General features: G+C 42.0%; 1 protein-coding gene and 1 long non-coding RNA gene across 5 annotated transcripts in view; one reads left to right on the top strand and one right to left on the bottom strand.

The window, feature by feature from the left end:
- Positions 1-4,093, bottom strand: part of VRK1 (VRK serine/threonine kinase 1) — a 36,859-nt gene extending 32,766 nt beyond the window's left edge. For all 4 annotated transcript variants that reach the window (XM_061463953.1, XM_061463954.1, XM_061463955.1 and 1 more), the window contains exon 1: positions 3,937-4,093. The gene's annotated coding sequence lies outside the window, so the exon portion shown is untranslated. The remainder of the gene's footprint in view (positions 1-3,936) is intronic.
- Positions 4,094-15,050: 10,957 nt separating this feature from the next.
- On the top strand, positions 15,051-18,011 carry LOC133274791 (uncharacterized). The gene is made up of 2 exons (XR_009745267.1): positions 15,051-15,121; positions 16,938-18,011. It is a non-coding gene; the product is annotated as an uncharacterized LOC133274791 (long non-coding RNA).
- Positions 18,012-18,970: the final 959 nt, after the last annotated feature.

Below are 18,970 nucleotides of genomic sequence, written 5' to 3'. Positions count from 1 at the left end.
TAAAGCACTAAATTTAATTCCAGATAGCTCAACCAAGACCATACCACTGAGAACATAATGGTTTCAAAGCACCAGTAAGAACAAGTGGTAGGAATACCTGTGTTGGTATCACTTTACAAGAGCAGACCAAAATGATCACAACAGACCTTTAAGCAGCTTCTCAGGATGCCCTGATTAGGAAAAGGAATAAAACAAAGGACAGACTGAAAACAGCTGAAGTAGTAATGGGAAAACTGACCAGAAGACTGGATCCCCAAAACTGACTCAGAAGAAAGCACAAAATTCAGCAGTGTTGCCTAATGACTCAAACATAAGACAAGATCACACTCACTGTCATCTATACATAAGTACACAAAATAAGTATACTGTCTTCAAGCTATGAACAATATAAGAGACATTGAAAAGGGCTTGAAGGACTGCATCCCTTGACCTCTGAGTTATTACAAACAATTCCAGGGAGACTTGGTCAGATGCACCTAGGTCCTTGAATGCTGGACAGACTGCTGCCCAGTAAAAGCAAAATTTGTAGCCTCTTTTTCAATAAAGCCAGCAATCCAGTAAAAGAAAACTATTGATATGCTTCACATCTTTGACATTCACAGCAAGTCTCTTGATAGCAGTCTCACTTAAAAGGGAATTAAGTTTACTTAACATAGCTCCTTAAGAGTACCGAAGGAGAAGATAGGGTTCCCTTTTTTTCCCCCTTCCTTGTTTAATGTGCTCTATGCCTGAAAGCATTTAGAAATAAAAAAAAAAATAAATTAATGACAACTTCCCTTTATCCATAAAAGCAAAAATTTTAAATGGACATAAGTTTGAACGTCCCCAGCTGGGAACCCTGCCCTTAACAAATACATGAGATACACATACATGGTTTCTTGGCTGTCTATATTCATAACCATCTGTTAAGATGGCACCATGCCTACTTACAAGTTGGTCAAACTATCAGTAGGCCATAGGTGCCAAACACTGATCGCTTTCAATGGGCAGCAAGCACAATACTAAGCACTCACTCTCTTACAAAAAAGCTGTCATCCGTGGAAATATTTAAGCAATGGCTGCACATGCTTTCACATTTATTTGGATAAATCTATTCAAGGTTCTTCTATTGATTAAAACCAAAATTACTTGAGACTGCAAAAATTCCTACATGAAAATTCTAGAACTAGGGGAAAAAAAAAGAAAAAAGAAAATGACATTTTAGTGCAAATTCTATCATTCTATGTGCTTTTCAACTCACAGTGCTGCAAACATCCATGGTTTGTCAGAAAACTAATGAACCAGCAAACATGATGTAGAGCTGCCTACTGTACAGTGAACAACTGCAATAAAGTCATCTACTTCTCCCTAAAATCACCTTTAAAAATTCACAAAAACACATATACATAAAAATAAATCACCTTTAACTTTCCTGCATCTCAATTACCTCTCCCTATGAGTAAAGGGGAATATTTTCTATCCCACAGGTATTGTGAAGCTTAATTCATTAGTGTCTCCAAGCATGCTAAAGTCCCTGGAAACAGAGTGCCATAGATGTCAAGTATTGTACTATCATTCAACTATCAAACAGACCTGACCCTACTTAGCTAAGGTATCTGACAAAAACAATTTTCAAGGTGCATGCTTGTAAACAGCAGCATTTTATGTGGCTACAATATGCTCAAAACAAAGATTTTCCTACTAACAGGTATGAATATTCCAAGACTATTTGTCTAAACTCTCCAAAAGCCTCTTAAATACCACAAAAGCTATTTCTTCTGCTTCTCCCTAATAAAAAAACTTGGAAAAAAGTGAATACAATGTACTTGAGATATGCAGACAAATCCACAACAGCAATACTATTACTGGTGTTATCCTTACCAATGCAACGGTTGCTACTCTAGAGATACTTGAATAAATATGAATAGCCACTTCTCAATTTTTGTTGGCGTTCATTCTCAATAAACTCTGAAATTAATAAGGAAGTATTTCTACTGTGTGGCTAGTCAGGCTGGTTTATTCTCTATCCTCAAGTTTTATTCTCTGGAAACTGTCATTTTTATGGTTGTTTATCTCACTAGGGCCTGCTTCCATACTCAACACAGAGAAGGCATGCTGGTGACCTGTGCTCCTCTACATGAATAGTTAGTCTCAGCAAGACATGAAATCTACATGTGATTATTACTGTTCATCAGTTGTAGCAAGACGTCTAAGTCTGCCTGCAAAAAAAGACATAAAGACAAGCAGGAAAAAAAAAACTTTTTGCTCAAGGAGTTGGAGGAAAATAACACAACAATAAAACTTCTAAATATTGTGGTCCCTCCTTTGAAACAGTTCTACCAAAATAAAAGTACCTGAAGTATCAGATCTTACAATGCCAAGTGAGGGAGGTTGTGAACAAAGACTTCTTTTGCATACATTGGATATTCTGTGATTTTTGTGACTGGTCCATCACTGTATTACATTTTTGAGTAGCACTGTAATGTCACTTCCTGGTGATTAAGACATCTGACAAATAATGAAGAGGCGCTAAAGTTCTTTCCCAAGAAATAAGAAAACACCATTTCAGATAAAATGAATAAACGTACACTGGTGGACCAAAATTAATGAGAAGCATTTCATCACAATAGTGCCATACTGGACAAAGTGAATGCTCTTATAAATACACTGAGATGACTTTTTAAAAATTCAGAATGTAGCTTGTTCAGAGATAGGGAACAGAGGAATTACGGTGTTACTAACTTTAAAATGCTTTCTCAAGAAAGCGTTTTTTTCTTCCGAGCAGTATTTCAGGTTCTCCTGAAAATCCTGAGCATCACTCAGATAATTATGTTATAAAGAACACAATAAGTTTCATAAAGTACCAAATCAGCTGTCATCTCAAATCACCTCACCACCAAGCCAACAGCAAGTACCGATGCAAGTGAGACATCTGGCTTTTTTGATAACTTGGCATACTGTAAAAATCAACACTTCTTAAATTCATTAGGAATCCTATCTCATTTGGGGATTATCCCCATGAATTAAGTGGGCACCTTATTCCTACTGAGGAAGGCACAGGTCTTTTTACACAGTAATAGCTATAGGAAGCTTCACAACAGCTTTTACATTTTTGTTAATGCCAATGGATTCCATATGAATTAATAAAAGCCTTTAGCACAATTTGAAAACCAAAAAAAAACACCAGGACTCATCCTGCCTGCAGCTGCTTAAGTCTTAAACAACGAAGGCAAATGGCGAGAAACAGGAAGTGAAGAAAACCCACAACCACTGACAGACAGAAACTAGCCCAGATCTTCCACAACAGGCCTGTTCTGATCCTAAAATTTCAAATTTTTGTGATTTGTAGGGTTTTATTTAAGGGGGAAAAAAAAGAAGTTTAAGGCAAAACTCCGGAATACCTCCCAGGTGAGATGATATGTTTGTCAGCCAACACTGGGATGTTCCTGAAGGAGACAAACCTCCTTCAAGTGGCTCCGAGTTGAGCCTCTACCCCACCTCGTCATAGCGCTTAAAAAAAAAAAAAAAAAAGAAAAAAAACAAAACAAAACCTTAGGCCACTGTCAGCAAAGGCAGTTTTAGAGCCATCAGCCCGTAGCGGGGGAGAGCAGGTGTAGCAATCCCCATGATGAAACTGAGGGAGCTCTGACCCACCTGACCCCATTCTCTCTCTCCCTGTCACCCAGGGAGCTGCCTGCCGTGCCATGGGCTAAGAGAAGGGAAGAGCAGGGGAGGTATCTTCCGTACCCCGGCAGTAGACGAGAGGGAGGAACAAGGCCGAGTGGGCCGCGGCGGTACCAACGACTTCCTCAGCGAGGGCAGCGGGAAAAACCTGCCGAACCTGCCTGAAGGGCGGGGGCCGCATGGTACGCCGAAGGGGAGGCAAAACAGCGCCCCAAATTTTGCCTCCTAAGAAACAAAACCTACACCCTAAAGGCAGACGCCAGCCCAAAGTACCTCCTCCGTGCCAGACCCGACCGCCGCTCCTTCCGCCCCGTCCGAAATTCCCGCACTGCGAGAAACCCTGAGGCTAACCGCCTGCCCCAGCGCTTACCTCCCACCATCGCCCGCTCCCATTGGACCTCCGCGCCACAGCCTCCCGCCCTCATCCCGCCTTATGCGCGGTACCTGCTGGGAAGTGTAGTCCGTGACTGGCCGTGGTACAGGCTTGCCGAATGCTCGCGGTGACCCAAGACCTGAAGTAATTTACTGGGGAGCTGTAAGAAATCTCGGTGTTTTAAGCCGAAATAATTTTGGCAAAGCCTTAGTCAGGCTGATGCTATGTGCTGATAGCCGCTGTTTGAGAGACAGGGCAAGACATAGGCTGCCAAATTCCAGAGGGATGCAGGGGTTCTCCATCCTGTGTAACTGATGGCCCAGGCCAAAATCAAGCACTCCAGCCATCCCAGCACCGGAGCCTGAGGTTGCACACTAAATCATTGCATACCAGTACATACCTCATGACGTTATCTACATTCCTACCTACCTGTCTCGAATCTTTCTGATTTTATCTACTACAGTCTTGAACAGTTGTGCATTGGAGCTTTTCCCTACTCCAGAGAAGCTTATCTACACTTTGACAAAATCTGTATTTAGCCCTGACATTTTTCAATAGGTTCTCTAGTACTTACATTGTTTTGAGTGCTTTTCAAAAATAATAATTGCAAAGTTTTATGAAAAAAAAAAACATGCCTTTGAAGGCCCAGAGCGCAGTGTTTGAGGTGTGGCCTCACCAGTGCCGAGTACTAGGGGATGACCAAAAGCATAGAATGGGTTACTCATTGTCATCCTTTACTATAATTTGTAGTGAAACTATTCCTGGAATGTGCTGACTGCAACCTTAAAGTACACTTTAGGAATTATTTTAGAATTTATAAAAATGTTTAATTCTTCTGCAAAGAAAGGACTTCGTATCTTTCCTTAAAAGATCTCTAATCTTAAATGAAATGGGCAATCAAATCCATATATGTCCTACAGATACAGCTCTTAAGAAGAGTTCAAGTGCTACTTTTAAATAGCAATAAATATGCAGTAGATACTGTACTATAGTAAATATATAGTTAGATACTTCTAATTTATCAATGTGTCAAAAACGATATTTAGAATGTGGCTTGAGAAGAATGTCTTATGGTATAGTGATCAAACTACAGTATAAATTCTACTAACCAGCATTTCATCAGATTATCCAGATTAATCTTGAAAGTTTTCAGAAGACTGGTGAATCTCCAGAGCAAATGGAGAACAGCCATTTTTCAGGAGCACTATGTGTAATAATCAGTTCCAAAAGACAGAATCATAGACTCATAGAATAGTAGGGTTGGAAAGGACCTTAAGGTCATCTAGTTTCAACCCCCCTGCCATGGGCAGGGACACCTCACGCTAGACCATGTCACTCAAGGCTCTGTCCAACCTGGCCTTGAACACTGCCAGGGATGGAGCATTCACAACTTCCCCGGGCAACCCATTCCAGTGCCTCACCACCCTTACAGTAAAGAACTTCTTCCTTTTATCCAGTCTAAACTTCCCCAGTTTAAGTTTGAACCTATTATCCCTTGTCCTATCACTACAGTCCCTAATGAAGAGTCCCTCCCCAGCATCCCTATAGGCCCCCTTCAGATACTAAAAGGCTGCTATGAGGTCTCCACGCAGCCTTCTCTTCTCCAGGCTGAACAGCCCCAACTTTCCCAGCCTGTCTTCATACGGGAGGTGCTCCAGTCCCCTGATCATCCTCGTGGCCCTCCTCTGGACTTGTTCCAACAGTTCCATGTCCTTTTTATGTTGAGGACACCAGAACTGCACACAATACTCCAGGTGAGGTCTCACGAGAGCAGAGTAGAGGGGCAGGATCACCTCCTTTGACCTGCTGGTCACACTCTTTTTGATGCAGCCCTGGATACGGTTGGCTTTCTGGGCTACAAGTGCACACTGCTGGCTCATATTAGCTTTCTCATTGACCAACACCCCCAAGTCCTTTTCCGCAGGGCTGCTCTGAATCTCTTCTCTGCCCAACCTGTAGCTGTGCCTGGGATTGCTCCGACCCATGCAAGCTACATCCTCATTACTAGGAGAATATAAAGAATGTTCCTCAAAAGGCTCAAAATAGCACAAAGGACATTTGAATCCTCCTACCTCCCCATCAAAAAAACAAACAAACAAACAAACAAACAAACAAACAAAAAAACCTACAAAGAAAAAAGAGAAAAATAAAAAGGTGAAATGTTCCGAATGATTTAGCCTCACAATTTCATTATACAGTAAGAAAACTCAAGGTCTTCAGGAATTATTAAGCAAAGTCAGAAACGTAGCTGAAATCACTTGAGTGGGTTCAGTGCTTTCTCACAAGGCTGGGCAGACTGAAACACAGGAATGCATGAATGTGAGGATTCCAGTAAAAATATCAAATGAGAAAATGCCAAATGTCAGCAGGTAGTGAGATAGTGTGTTATACTTGTTAGGCTCATTTCTGCTTTAGCTTAGTTTTTTCAGTCTGTGATTTGTGGACTAAAGGTCTGCAAGATTTGCTGAGGTGAGTGATTTGAATTGCTGAGGTGAGTATCTCGAGAGAGGACGCCTTCAACACCGGAGCGGGGGGGGGGAGATCAGCGTCCAGGAGCCTCAACTCAGAGCGACAAGAGCCACCGAGGGAGCCTCAAGTCCTCGACAGGACCTGCCCGGGAGCCGGCAGCTCAGCTGACGACAGCGAGCAGCTGACTCACGGGGGGCGGAGCCAGGAGGAGCGGCACCAGCCCTGACCGGTTAAAAACCTGCCCCAGGGAGCGCGAGCTACCAGGAGCGCGGTGAACAGAGCAGGCAAACAGAGCGCGGCGAGGCAGTTTGTGCGGGCAGGCGAGCGGGATGGGGAGCACTCGTCCTATGACCAGGGCCCGGTCCGGGAGCTCTGCTCTGGCTGCCCCGGCGGTGGCCAGCGGAGGCACCCAGACAGAGCCGATGCGAGGGGAGGCTGCAGTGCAGAGCTCGGGGTGTAGAGAGTGCCTGCACTGGTCTGGTGAGGGGAGGGTGCACAATGGGCAGGACTGCACTCGGTGCTCTCTGGTGGAGGTCCTGCAGCAGGGGCTGAGCTGTGGTATGCTGTCAGTAGACTGCGAGATGTCAGGGAAGCTGAGAGGAAGCAGGAATGCTTGCTCCAGGCCCAAACTGTGCAGGGACCTCGAGCTTCCCTTCTAGCTCATGCAGGAAAGAAGGAGGCCGTTAACCCTGCAAGCTGGGAATTAGTGACAAAAAAAAAAAAAAAAGGTGGAAAAGGACAACCAAAAGCAATGGGCTTCCCCCTAAATCCCCTGTTCCCACGCAGAACCGCTTTGCTGTCCTGCAGGGGGCTAATGAGGAAGCGCACTCGAGCCAGAAACAGCCGGCTGATGCACTGCTAAAGAAGATCTCTACTGGTGCCGCTAGGAAAAAGGAGCGGGTGGTAGTAGTAGGGGACTCTACACTGAAAGGGACAGAAGCACTTCTCTGCCGGCCAGACCTCGTCTCAAGGGAGGTGTGTTGCCTACCAGGGGCCCGGATCAGGGATGTTGCAGAGAGGCTGCCTGCTCTAGTGAGTCCCACTGACTATTACCCACTCCTGGTGATACATGTGGGTGCTAGGGATATAGATAGTAGTAGCCTGGGGAACATAAAGAAGGACTACAGAGCCCTGGGGGAGGTGGTTAGGGGCTCTGGAGCTCAGGTGGTCTTTTCATCAGTTCTCCAGGGTACAGAGGAAGACCTAAAAAAAGTTAGGAGGATTAGCCAGGTTAATAACTGGTTAAAAGGGTGGTGTCATAGTCAGGGGTTTGGGTGTCTTGAACACGGGACCCAAGCTTGTACGCCAGGTCTACTGGGGGCTGGTGGAGCTGGTCTAAGGGAAAGATCAGTTTTGGTAGGAGGCTTGCCAGACTGGTCAAGGAGGCTTTAAACTAGATGTGTTGGGGGAGGGGGGCATCATTCCATTCCAACACATCCAGTCAGTTGCCAGAACCTATAATAAATGCTGGGAGCAATGTAGAGATATCCCAGCCGCTCCAGCCAATGAGCTGGCTTTAGTTGGAGCTCGGCTCAGATGCCTCTATACAAATGCCCGTAGCATGGGGAACAAACAAGAGGAATTAGAGATGTGTGCACATCTACAAGGGTATGATATAATAGGCATCACAGAAACATGGTGGGATGGCTCCTATGACTGGAGTGTTGGAATGGAAGGTTATAGGCTCTTTAGGAAAGACAGGCCTGGCAGGCGGGGAGGGGGAGTTGCCCTTTATGTTAGGGATAGGCTGGAGAGTATGGAACTCTGTCTGGGGACAGGTGAGCAGTCCACAGAGAGTTTGTGGGTCAGGGTTAAAGGGAATATAGCTATGGGAGACATTACTGTGGGGATCTGTTACAGACCGCCTGATCAAGGAGAACCTGTGGATGAAGCACTCCATAGACAGATAGGAAAAGCCTCACGCTCGCAGGCCCTTGTTCTCATGGGTGACTTCAAACACCCTGACATCTCTTGGAAGGACGGTGCGGCCCGGCACAAGCAATCCAGGAGGATCCTCGATTGTGTAGAAGACAACTTCCTTCTGCAAGTAATAGAGGAGCCGACAAGGAGAGGTGCCATGCTTGACCTCGTGCTCACCAACAGGTAAGGCTGGTTAGAAATGTGGCGCTCCAGGGCAGCCTTGGATCATGAGATGGTTGAATTTGAGATCCTCAGGACAGTGAGAAGAGCATGCAGCAAGCTCACTGCCCTGGACTTCAAGAGAGCAACTTTGGCCTCTTCAGGAACCTGCTTAGTAAGGTTCCATGGGATACAGCCCTAGAGGGCAGGGGGGCCCAAGACTCTTGGTTGATATTCAAGGATCACCTGCTGCAAGCTCAGGAGTGTTGCATCCCAAGTAGAAGAAAGTGCAGCAGGAGGGCCAGGAGACCTCCTTGGATGGAGCTCCTGAGGAAACTTCAAATGAAAAGAGGCTTATAATAAGTGGAAGCAAGGGCAGGTGGCATGGGAAGAGTACAGGGATGTTGCCCAAGAAGCTAGGGACCAGGTTAGGAAAGCTAAGGCTCAGTTAGAATTAAACTTAGCTAAAGGTATTAAAGATAACAGGAAGGATTTCTACAGGTACATAGCAAATAAAAAACAGACTAGGGAGAATGTAGGCCCTCTCAGGAAGCTCTCAGGAGAACTGGCTACACAGGATTTGGAGAAGGCTGAGGTTCTGAATGACTTCTTTGCCTCGGTCTTCACTGGCAAAGGCTCTGACCAAACCACCCAAGTCTTGGAAGGCAGATGCAGGGACTGTGAGAATAAAGACCTTGCGCCCGCTGTAGGAGAGGATCTGGTTCGAGACCATCTTAAAAATCTGAACGTGCACAAGTCCATGGGACCTGATGAAATCCATCCGCGGGTCCTGAAGGAGCTGGCAAATGAAGTTGCGAAGCCACTGGCCATCATATTTGAGAAATCATAGCAGTCAGGTGAAGTTCCCAATGACTGGAAAAAGGGAAATATAACCCCCATTTTCAAGAAGGGGAAAATGGATGACCCGAGGAATTACAGACCAGTCAGTCTCACCTCTGTGCCTGGCAAAATCTGGGAGCAGATTCTCTTGGAAGGCATGCTAAGGCACATGAAAATCAACAAGGTGCTTGGTGACAGCCTGACCAATTTGGTGGCCTTCTATGATGGGGCTACAGAACTGATGGACAGGGTTAGAGCAGTTGATGTCATCTACCTGGACTTGTGCAAAGCCTTCAACACTGTCCCACATGACATCCTTGTCTCTAAATTGGAGCGACATCAATTTGATGGATGGACCACTCGGTGGATAAAGAACTGGCTGGATGGCCGCACACAAAGAGTTGTGGTCAATGGCTCAATGTCTGGCTGAAGACCAGTAACGAGTGGTGTCCCTCAGGGATCGGTGTTGGGACCAGTCTTGTTTAACATCTTTGTCGCTGACATGGACAGTGGGATTGAGTGCGCCCTCAGCAAGTTTGCCGATGACACCAAGCTGTGTGGTTTGGTTGATACGCTGGAGGGAAGGAATGCCATCCAGAGGGACCTTGACACACTTGTGAGGTGGGCTGATGCCAACCTCATGAGGTTTAACCATGACAAGTGCAAGGTCCTACACCTGAGTCAGAGCAATCCCAGGCACAGCTACAGGTTGGGCAGAGAAGAGATTCAAAGCAGCCCTGCAGAGAAGGACTTGGGGGTGTTGGTTGATGAGAAAATGAACATGAGCCAACAGTGTGCGCTTGCAGCCCAGAAAGCCAACTGTGTCCTGGACGGCATCAAAAGGAGCGTGACCAGCAGGTCGAAGGAGGTGATCCTGCCCCTCTACTCTGCTCTCGTGAGACCTCACCTGGAGTATTGTGTGCAGTTCTGGCGTCCTCAACATAAAAAGGACATGGAACTGTTGGAACAAGTCCAGAGAAGGACCACGAGGATCATCAGGGGACTGGAGCACCTCCCATATGAAGATAGGCTGAGAAAGTTGGGGCTGTTCAGCCTGGAGAAGAGAAGGCTGTGTGGAGACCTCATAGCAGCCTTTTAGTATCTGAAGGGGGCCTATAGGGATGCTGGGGAGGGACTCTTCATTAGGGACTGTAGTGACAGGACAAGGGGTAACAGGTTAAAACTTAAACAGGGGAAGTTAGATTGGATAGAAGAAGGAAATCCTTTCCTGTTAGGGTGGTGAGGCACTGGAATGGGCTACCCAGGGAGGTTGTGAATGCTCCATCCCTGGCAGTGTTCAAGGCCAGGTTGGACGAGTCCTTGGTTGATATCGTTTAGCGTAAGGTGTCCCTGCCCATGGCAGGGGGGTTGGAACTAGATGATCTTAAGGTCCTTTCCAACCCTAACAATTCTATGATTCTGTAAGATATCAGAAGGGAGTATTTGACCAAAAAACGCACACATACTTTTCCACTTACAGATGCAAGTAAGCAAGTTCAGTCTAGAAATATAGAAGTTTGGATTTCAAAAGTTACTAAATGACACAGTGGTAATTTTACATAATGTTCTTCACATTTCTACTTTTCCAAAAAATTATAGAATTGAATAGCTCAGAACTCCAGCATGTATTCCATTCCTGCAGTCTATTTAGTTTTTCTACTATGCAAAATAAGGAAAGTCCTTGCACATTTCACAATGTTTTTCCTTTGACGTACTCCACACAATGCTTTAAAAAGCAAAAATTAAAAAAAAAAAAAGAAAATCAACAATTACAAAATTAGTGGGGAGACTGGGCCACCACAGATGCTTGATAAATGTGTACATATGTGTTACACTTAGCTGTCCTAACTGGGGTTTGAGGACCACATGTGGGAGTAGAGATTAGAATTTACTTTTCCTAAAAATCTTCATGGCATTTGCTTCAAATTCCTGTCTTCTTGAAGTGCTAAACAAAAAAAAAAGCTTTGTTACGAACCTGGTGGTTGCAATTCACAAATAGTTTGAGAAAGAACAGTGGTATGATCATGTTCCAAGAAGCAGTTCTTGACTCAGTAGCCTTGCATTTGCATCTAACCGCAGTGTACTTGCTGTCGTGTACTAAGAATTATGCTTAGCATCATATCTATGGATTATCCTGCAGTGTAAGTATACTGACACTAGGGAGAAAATGTGGTTACTGCAAACTTTTTTTTTTTCCATCTTGGTCACATTTCACACTATTTTCCTCAGTGGAAAGATGTGTATAAATTAAATGAAGGTTGTGGGATTTCCCTCTAATGTACTTTTATTAAACTTTAAAAGGATAATCACTGTTCTCTAAGAATAGCAATATGGCACTCTGGAGTTGTCTTTGTTCATCCTTTAATATACAGTCTAAGAGTATTTAAAATGATCTGCCCAGTAACCTCACAGCTTGTGTGTATTTTAGAAGACCAGTTGTCCTGGGTTCAGCAGTAGCAGTCATGTTTCTCCTCCTTGGTAGCTGGTGCAGTGCAGTGTTTTGACTTTCGGCTCGGGAACAGAGCTGATAACAAGGATGTTTTGGTTTGGCCAAGGACTTTGTGAGCCTCATGCTCTGCCAGGGAGGAGGGGAAGCCGGGAGGAAGCAGAGACAGGACACCTGACCCAAACTGACCAAAGAGATATTCCATACCACAGCACGTCATGCCCAGGATGTAACTGGGAGTTAGCCGGAAGGGCTGGGAGACTGCAGGGTTGGAGGAGGTATCGGTCGGAGCTTGGTCGGGCTTGGGGGGCGAGTTATCGGTCAGCGGGTGGTGAGGTGTTGTATTCTGTTCCCTTGTTATTTCCTTTATCATTATTATCATTGGTGGTAGCAGTAGTGATTTGTGTTCTACCTTAGTTACTAAACTGTTCTTATCTCAACCCGTGGGAGTTGCATTCTTTTGATTCTCCTCTCCGTCCCTCCGAGAGCAGGGGGAGGGCAAGAAAGGGGGGGAAGTGAGCGAACGAATTACCTGACTGGGTTTAAACCACGACACCAGTATAAAATCCCAGCTGATTGCTGTTAAGTAGCTAGGAACAAAGTTGTTATTGCCATGTGTTTAAAATCTTTCCGGGTATCTTTACAAGATAGACTAATTTTTGCGTGTTCTAGGTAGGAATTTAAATTTTTGTTTATTAATTCCATTAGCATGCAGTGAATAAGAAACCAGAGAGAATCAACTATTATTTTGAATGTTCTGCCTATTTGATGAGACAGTTTTCTTGCTCGGTACAGTTATTACGTATCTCTCTAAAAATACTACACATGAGATAAGTTTTCCTCACCAAAGGAAGGTACAATATTGTTTCATGATAAGATCAAGTTCTTAAAGAACTTAATAAAGAATCAGCACTATTCAGCAATTAAATATTTTCCCTTTATTACAGATGAAGAATCAGGCACAGAGATGCTGAGTGAAACTTGTTTAGCTTGAAATGACAAAGGAAATTTGTACTAAATGTCAAAATAAGACCTGGTTTTCTTGACTCCCAATTCTATATTATGAATTTTTTAAAGCATTATTAATTGCACTATTCAAAACACATTAAATTCAAAATTAAGATGCCAAAACATGTCTTTCTAAATCTTGCAGCTCTTTAAGAATATCCTCTGTATTCATTCCCCAAGTTAAGCACTTAAGTAGTTAAATGAAGGAATGGAATATGAGGAAGAAGAGGTCCAAACTCCACAGTGTACTGAATAATTTAATGGAAAGGGGATGGAATATTAGAAAAACTAATGAAAATGCTGTGGAAGAAAAGCTAGTGTCAGATCTATTGAGAGTTTCACTTCTTTTTCTGGAAGTTTTGCGATGCTGACAGACATGTGATTTGAAGCTGCTAAAGGGGATCGTTTTAAATAACTTGAAGCTTCTAAGACTAGAGTTTCTTTGAAGTGCATTAAATTAATTCTAGTTAAAGGATTTTCATGAGTTTCTAAAGGGTTTGTATGTTTTCTTTGGTGAAGGTCCAAACTGATATGCCTGGGCAGTTTTTTCTACTTAAAAATAAATGACTAGACTGTTTTGACCATGAAGTGTCTTCACCCATCTTACTTAGAAGCTGTATTTATAGGTATGCATACATTTTATCTGGGAGGCCTGTATATCTTTTGCTGTAGATACATTCACATGCACACTAACAACAGTACATGGAATCTGACTATAACGATACAGAGAAGTTCTGCTTATCATCAAACATTTCATGTATCCCATTACGTGTGAAAGAATTATTATCTGTCCTGTTGCAGTGCAATGCTTTTTCCTATAATGTTATTTTACTCTGCAAATTTATTTTGGTATTAAAAGGTTCCACTTTATAATGTCTATGGTTCAATCAGTGATCTAAAAGGCACTTAAATACTTTGAACAAGATACATAAAACGCTTTTATTGCAAAGCTTTGCTGTATCTACCAATTTTACCATTGATCTCTTTCCACATACGGCAGTTCTGGAAGCTGCCCATGCTGTATAAAATCACATGGTGGCTTTTGATCTCCAGCTGGTGATTAAAGCACATTATGGAGGTTTGAAATTTTCTTGTGGTCATTAGCATACCTCCAGACACTTCTCTGCCAAATAGTAGTGGCTATCTCAGTGCACACTGTTTAAGAAACCAGAATTCTATAAACTTATTATTTACTGTCATTTGTTGCTCAGAGGATATGGATACTACCTTAAATGAGGTGAGCTCACCCTTAGCAATAGAATTAGTGATCAAATAGTGATTTCTTATGGTGATTAGGGTCTAGCAAAATGCAATGAAGAATGAGTTTATGTATTTGTAAACCCTCTTTTGATGTAAACTGGCCTAGAAAAGCTTGTATTGTTGCTCCCTATCTACAGTTCTATATTTCTCGCTGCTTAAAGACTTCACTATGACTTCCAAGGTCACCAGGCTGTTACAGTTTTTCACAGTGGACTTTTAAACAATGCCATCTTAACTCTGTTGCTTGAAAGTAGCAAAAATAGCATCTTTTCCCCTTGCTTTTTTGAAAATATATTTGTGTGGTGTGAAAAATAAAGAACTACCATCTATTTGTTACTTTTGCTAGGAATCTCTTTGGGATTTCCTTTCACAGAAAATTAATGACTTCCAGCTTTATGTATTTGTATTTCACATTATTATAGTACATTGGATTTTATTTATGTATTTTTACCATCTCCATTTTACTAGGCAGCAGTTTACTGAATGTTACCCAGGTACAACAAAAAACATTTGTTGAAAGATATTACAGTCAGCAAATACCAAATAAATTTCAGAGCTTTCTGTTAGTTGCTCTACCTTGTCCCCTCACTCCCAAAAATAGAATGAATATAGGTAACCTGGTTTCTGACAAGTCGTCGGTTACAAGATTTTAAAAGGGAATAAAATCTGGGTCGAGAGAAGAGTATTGGCCTGGACTGGATGTGCCAGTTGTAAAGGGGGTATTTGAGAGAATAGTAGAACTTCTGGAAAGATGAGCAGACCAGTGAGGGAACACAGTTTTGAGTCTGTTATACTGTGTGGCAAAGCACCTTGAATTGTTTGAATCTAGGAAATAGCAGTTTCCCATCTCTGCTTAGCAACTTGAATTATTTGAATCTAGGAAATAAGAGTTTCCTATCTCTGCTTTTATCCAGAAGTTTGACTAATAGTTGGAGGAAGAGCAGAATCACAGAGAGAGTAAGCACTGAAAGTTTATCATTTCGGTAACATTTTTATTTCCAACAACACCCTAAAATACCTAAGATCTTTTGTAAGATTAAGCATAGCTGGTTTTGTCCAGGGAGCTTATTTTTCACAGAAAAAAAAAAAAGCCACAATTAATGAAAATCAGTTCGAATTGTAGCCTTTTTCATATCGAAAGCTAATCCATATTCATACAAATAAGTATTTGGTGGATTAATTGTGTCATACAAACTTTCTCTGAGGAAGTAGAAGGGGCAGAATTCATTGGCTGTTTCCTTGGAAGGAAGCATCATGCAATGAAAATTAAAAATAAACCACTGCATTTCATTATAAGCTACACTTTTCTGTCTTACGGCAAGCTTTATTATCCAGAGCTAGCTGTCTGGAGAAGAAGAAATACTTACTGCTGCTCTTCTGTACTGCAACATAGCACGAAATCCTTCCCATCATGCTGCTGTATGGCATAGTCTTGGTGTTCATGAGCGTGCTAATTTACATAAAATTTACATGACATGTAACAAAATATATGATTTGCATAAGAACTGGTTTTCTTCAAGTCCCAAATGGCATTAAGCTCTAAAAAAATGCTACCACTAGGTGTCTCATTGCTTTCAATATACTCCAACTGAAGAGCAAGAAATGCTCAACAAAATTTAACAAAAATACAGCTAATTACCACTGACATTCCCTCCTTTGTTACACCAGCACACCCTGAATTTAATCACATGCATTATTGTAATCAAGCTGTCAATCAAATTTTGAAATATTTCATTTTTTGACATAATTACAGCAGAATCCGTACAGCCCATCTAGAACATGGATATGGCAAGATTGATACTGTGTTACAAAATGTGATCTGACAAAAAAAAAAATTGATGCTTCTGTGCAAAAAGTAAAGAAACATTGAACTGCTAATGCACTTACCCTGCAAATGTGTGGCATCAGGTAGTATGTCAGGAGTTAATATATTAACTGCCTGCCCATTCACTGAATAATATACTTGTTCTTGTCATGCTTTAAATGTTTAAACATTGTCCATGTCTTTTTTTTTTTTTCTGTTGTTTAAAAATCTATAGCTTTAATTTGCTTAATTGGAACAAACTGTATGGAGGACTTCTTTTGCTTTTAGGCTTACAGCAAAAGATTTAGCGAAACCATCAGTGTAGAAATAGGATGCCGAGAGTTGGGCTCCTACTGAAACTCCTCTGAGCCTCTCCCATCTATGGAAAGCTACAAAATTAGTGAGCTATTTGATTAATGTTTGCAAACAGCTCAAGACAAAACATCCTTAGTACATATTGATATCTTTGTCAGAAAGTCCGTGTTCCTGCTTTTTGGTGTATGGTAATTTTTATGCTAACACTTCAAAACATACGAGTAATTTTTCTTTTAATCAAGAAGATAATTTTTACCACCTGATGACTATTTCATGGCCTCTGTGAATGAGTTTGCAAACCTCAGTCTGATTTTAAGTAGACAGATGCCCCCCTTCACAAAAACAACTGTCACAATTGGCAAAAGTTATCACATGTGCTGGCAGCAGCATGAGCTCAGGATGAATGGATAGGAGGTAGGAGAGTGTCCTCCTTGTTATGAGGAGGTAGGTGAAGATGGGGGATGTTTGCAATGCCTCTGACAGTGCTGCGTCTTTAGCGTGCAATATCATTAATGCAGGCATCTTTATGTGACCAGTGATCTTTGCTTTAAAAGCCTTGTTTGGATATTTGTAGACATGTATTCCACTAGAATATCTTGATCTAAATGTTTTTGGGTAACTTAAAACAATTTTTTGTTTGATAGCAAATTAGTAATTAATTTCTTCCTTCCTGATGGCAGGTGAAGAGAACTGCAAAAACATTTTTCACTAGAGAGATGTGCAAGGCTTTTAAGAACTTGCAGAAGCACACAATCCTAGCACTTTTTCCACCCTCGACTTAAGAAGACACACTAATGTAATGTGCTCCTTCTCTCCATCTTCATTCTGTCCTCAGGGCCTCATTTGCTTATTTCCCATATCGCTGGCACTGGCCCTGTTATTCAGAGAACTACTGTTTTACTTGGGTAGTATCTCAGCTCTTAAGACCTCTGATGATAAGATCTGTTTTTTCTAATTGAGTTGCTGTATTCTCATGCAGACATCTGTTGAAAGCACTGAATTAATTAATGTAGTAGTAGCAACTAAGAAAACATGATTAATCAGCTTTGTCCCCTGCCACAGTGAACTTACGAGGGCACTGAAAGAAGATGTATAGAATCTGATGGGCTCTTGTTTTATGATTTGTTCTTGGGGAATAGGTTAAATTTCCTTCTTTTCATCCAACCCTCCACCTCCTTCTTTCCCTTCACACACTTGAACCTGGCTCCGTTCGCACATACAAAAGATGACCTTGCATATCTCATGGCAGAGTAGAGAAGTTCTGCATTGCCTGCAGACTGGCTGCTCTTCGATAGGAGATGACAAGCTCTGTCCTCCCCAGCTGCCTATAGCTTGTATTCAATTGAAAAATGCTAGAAGGAAAGTGTTTACAATCTGTTGCTGAAAGAGCTGATTTTTTCAGTAAAGACATGGCTTTGAAGATATTTAAGTGGCATTAAACCTACCTCAATAGTATAAATAAAAAAGCAAGTTCAGCAGTTTTTATGGCACCCTATACTAACAATATTCTAAACTGTCCACTAAACATTTTTCATTCTCCATGGAATATCATAGAATACTGACTGCAATATTTCTGTCGGTGTTCTTTTACTTGCTAATAATGAAATTGCAGCGATCAACCTTTTCATTTAGAACTACTTGCTCCAAAAAGTAAGCGCAGCCATTTGAAACAATTTTGTAGCTATCTCAGATGCAATGTAAGTTTTAAATTGTTGAATTGTAAGACTGCCAGCTCGTAAACATATTATAATGTATATTGGTCTGTTTTGGTGAACAGCTGAATAATAATGTACTTTAAAAACAGTTTGAAATGCATCTTCTAAGATATGAAGCAGAGAGGATGACTAATATGAGAATATGGCATTTCACAGCAAACCTAATAAAAGCTTGTGAAAACTACAGTATCTCATCACCACACTGGCTACATTGGCTGCAATACAGTCAATACTATATTGACTACTAGAAGGGTTATAAGCGTAAAGAATTCCATCTCTCCTGATGAAAGTAACTGTGCTGTGCCAAATGGGTAAAAGAGTAAATCTTCCAGTTTCATGAATTTTTTATAACTTATTCTTGAATATTTCTTAGAATTGTGTCCTGTCTCCTTGACCAATGTAAAGTTTGCTTTTCCTTTGTTTTCAAAGTCTTTTGAAAACTGTCATTAAAGTAATAACGTATTTTTAATATATAATTTATCTGCACAGCCCCAAAATAAAGCCTGCTTTGGCTGTGTTTCTAGTTCAGAAAACTCAAGAGGGTACACCTGCTTTTAAAAGGATTAGATTCCCTGATCAGATGTTTACCCTTTTCATTAAGTTATTTCTTTAAAGTTGAAAATGTTTCCTAATCATTTGCTGTTTACTTGGATTTACATTGTTTGTGCATGAGACAGGCTTCTAAGAGGGATGGGTCTGCCTGGCTCAGGCATGAAGTCATTAGTCCTGTTTGCTCAACCCTGCATGCAGAGAGACCTGAACTAGCGCAGAGTGTACACGTCATTTCTCTCTTCTGCTCACACAGACTGTTGTCAAGTATTTCTTCTAGGATGAAAAGCTCCCTCCCTGTAGTCAGCTATCACTGTGTGCCTATTCAACATAGATGCTACATTGCCTTTAAGATTCCATGGCATGGCACTCAGCACAGAGGACCAGCACGCAACCCAGGCCCCAGAAAACAAACACACCTGTTCCTGGAAAGAATAATAATAGAAAAC

Source organism: Pezoporus flaviventris, unplaced genomic scaffold (assembly GCF_033815535.1).
Source record: "Pezoporus flaviventris isolate CSIRO_AGI_PZ_B2104156 unplaced genomic scaffold, CSIRO_AGI_Pfla_v1 ptg000036l, whole genome shotgun sequence".
NCBI classification, from domain to species: Eukaryota; Metazoa; Chordata; class Aves; order Psittaciformes; family Psittacidae; genus Pezoporus; species Pezoporus flaviventris.
The sequence above is the reverse complement of the archived record's forward strand: the minus strand, read 5'-3'. Positions and strand labels throughout refer to the sequence as shown.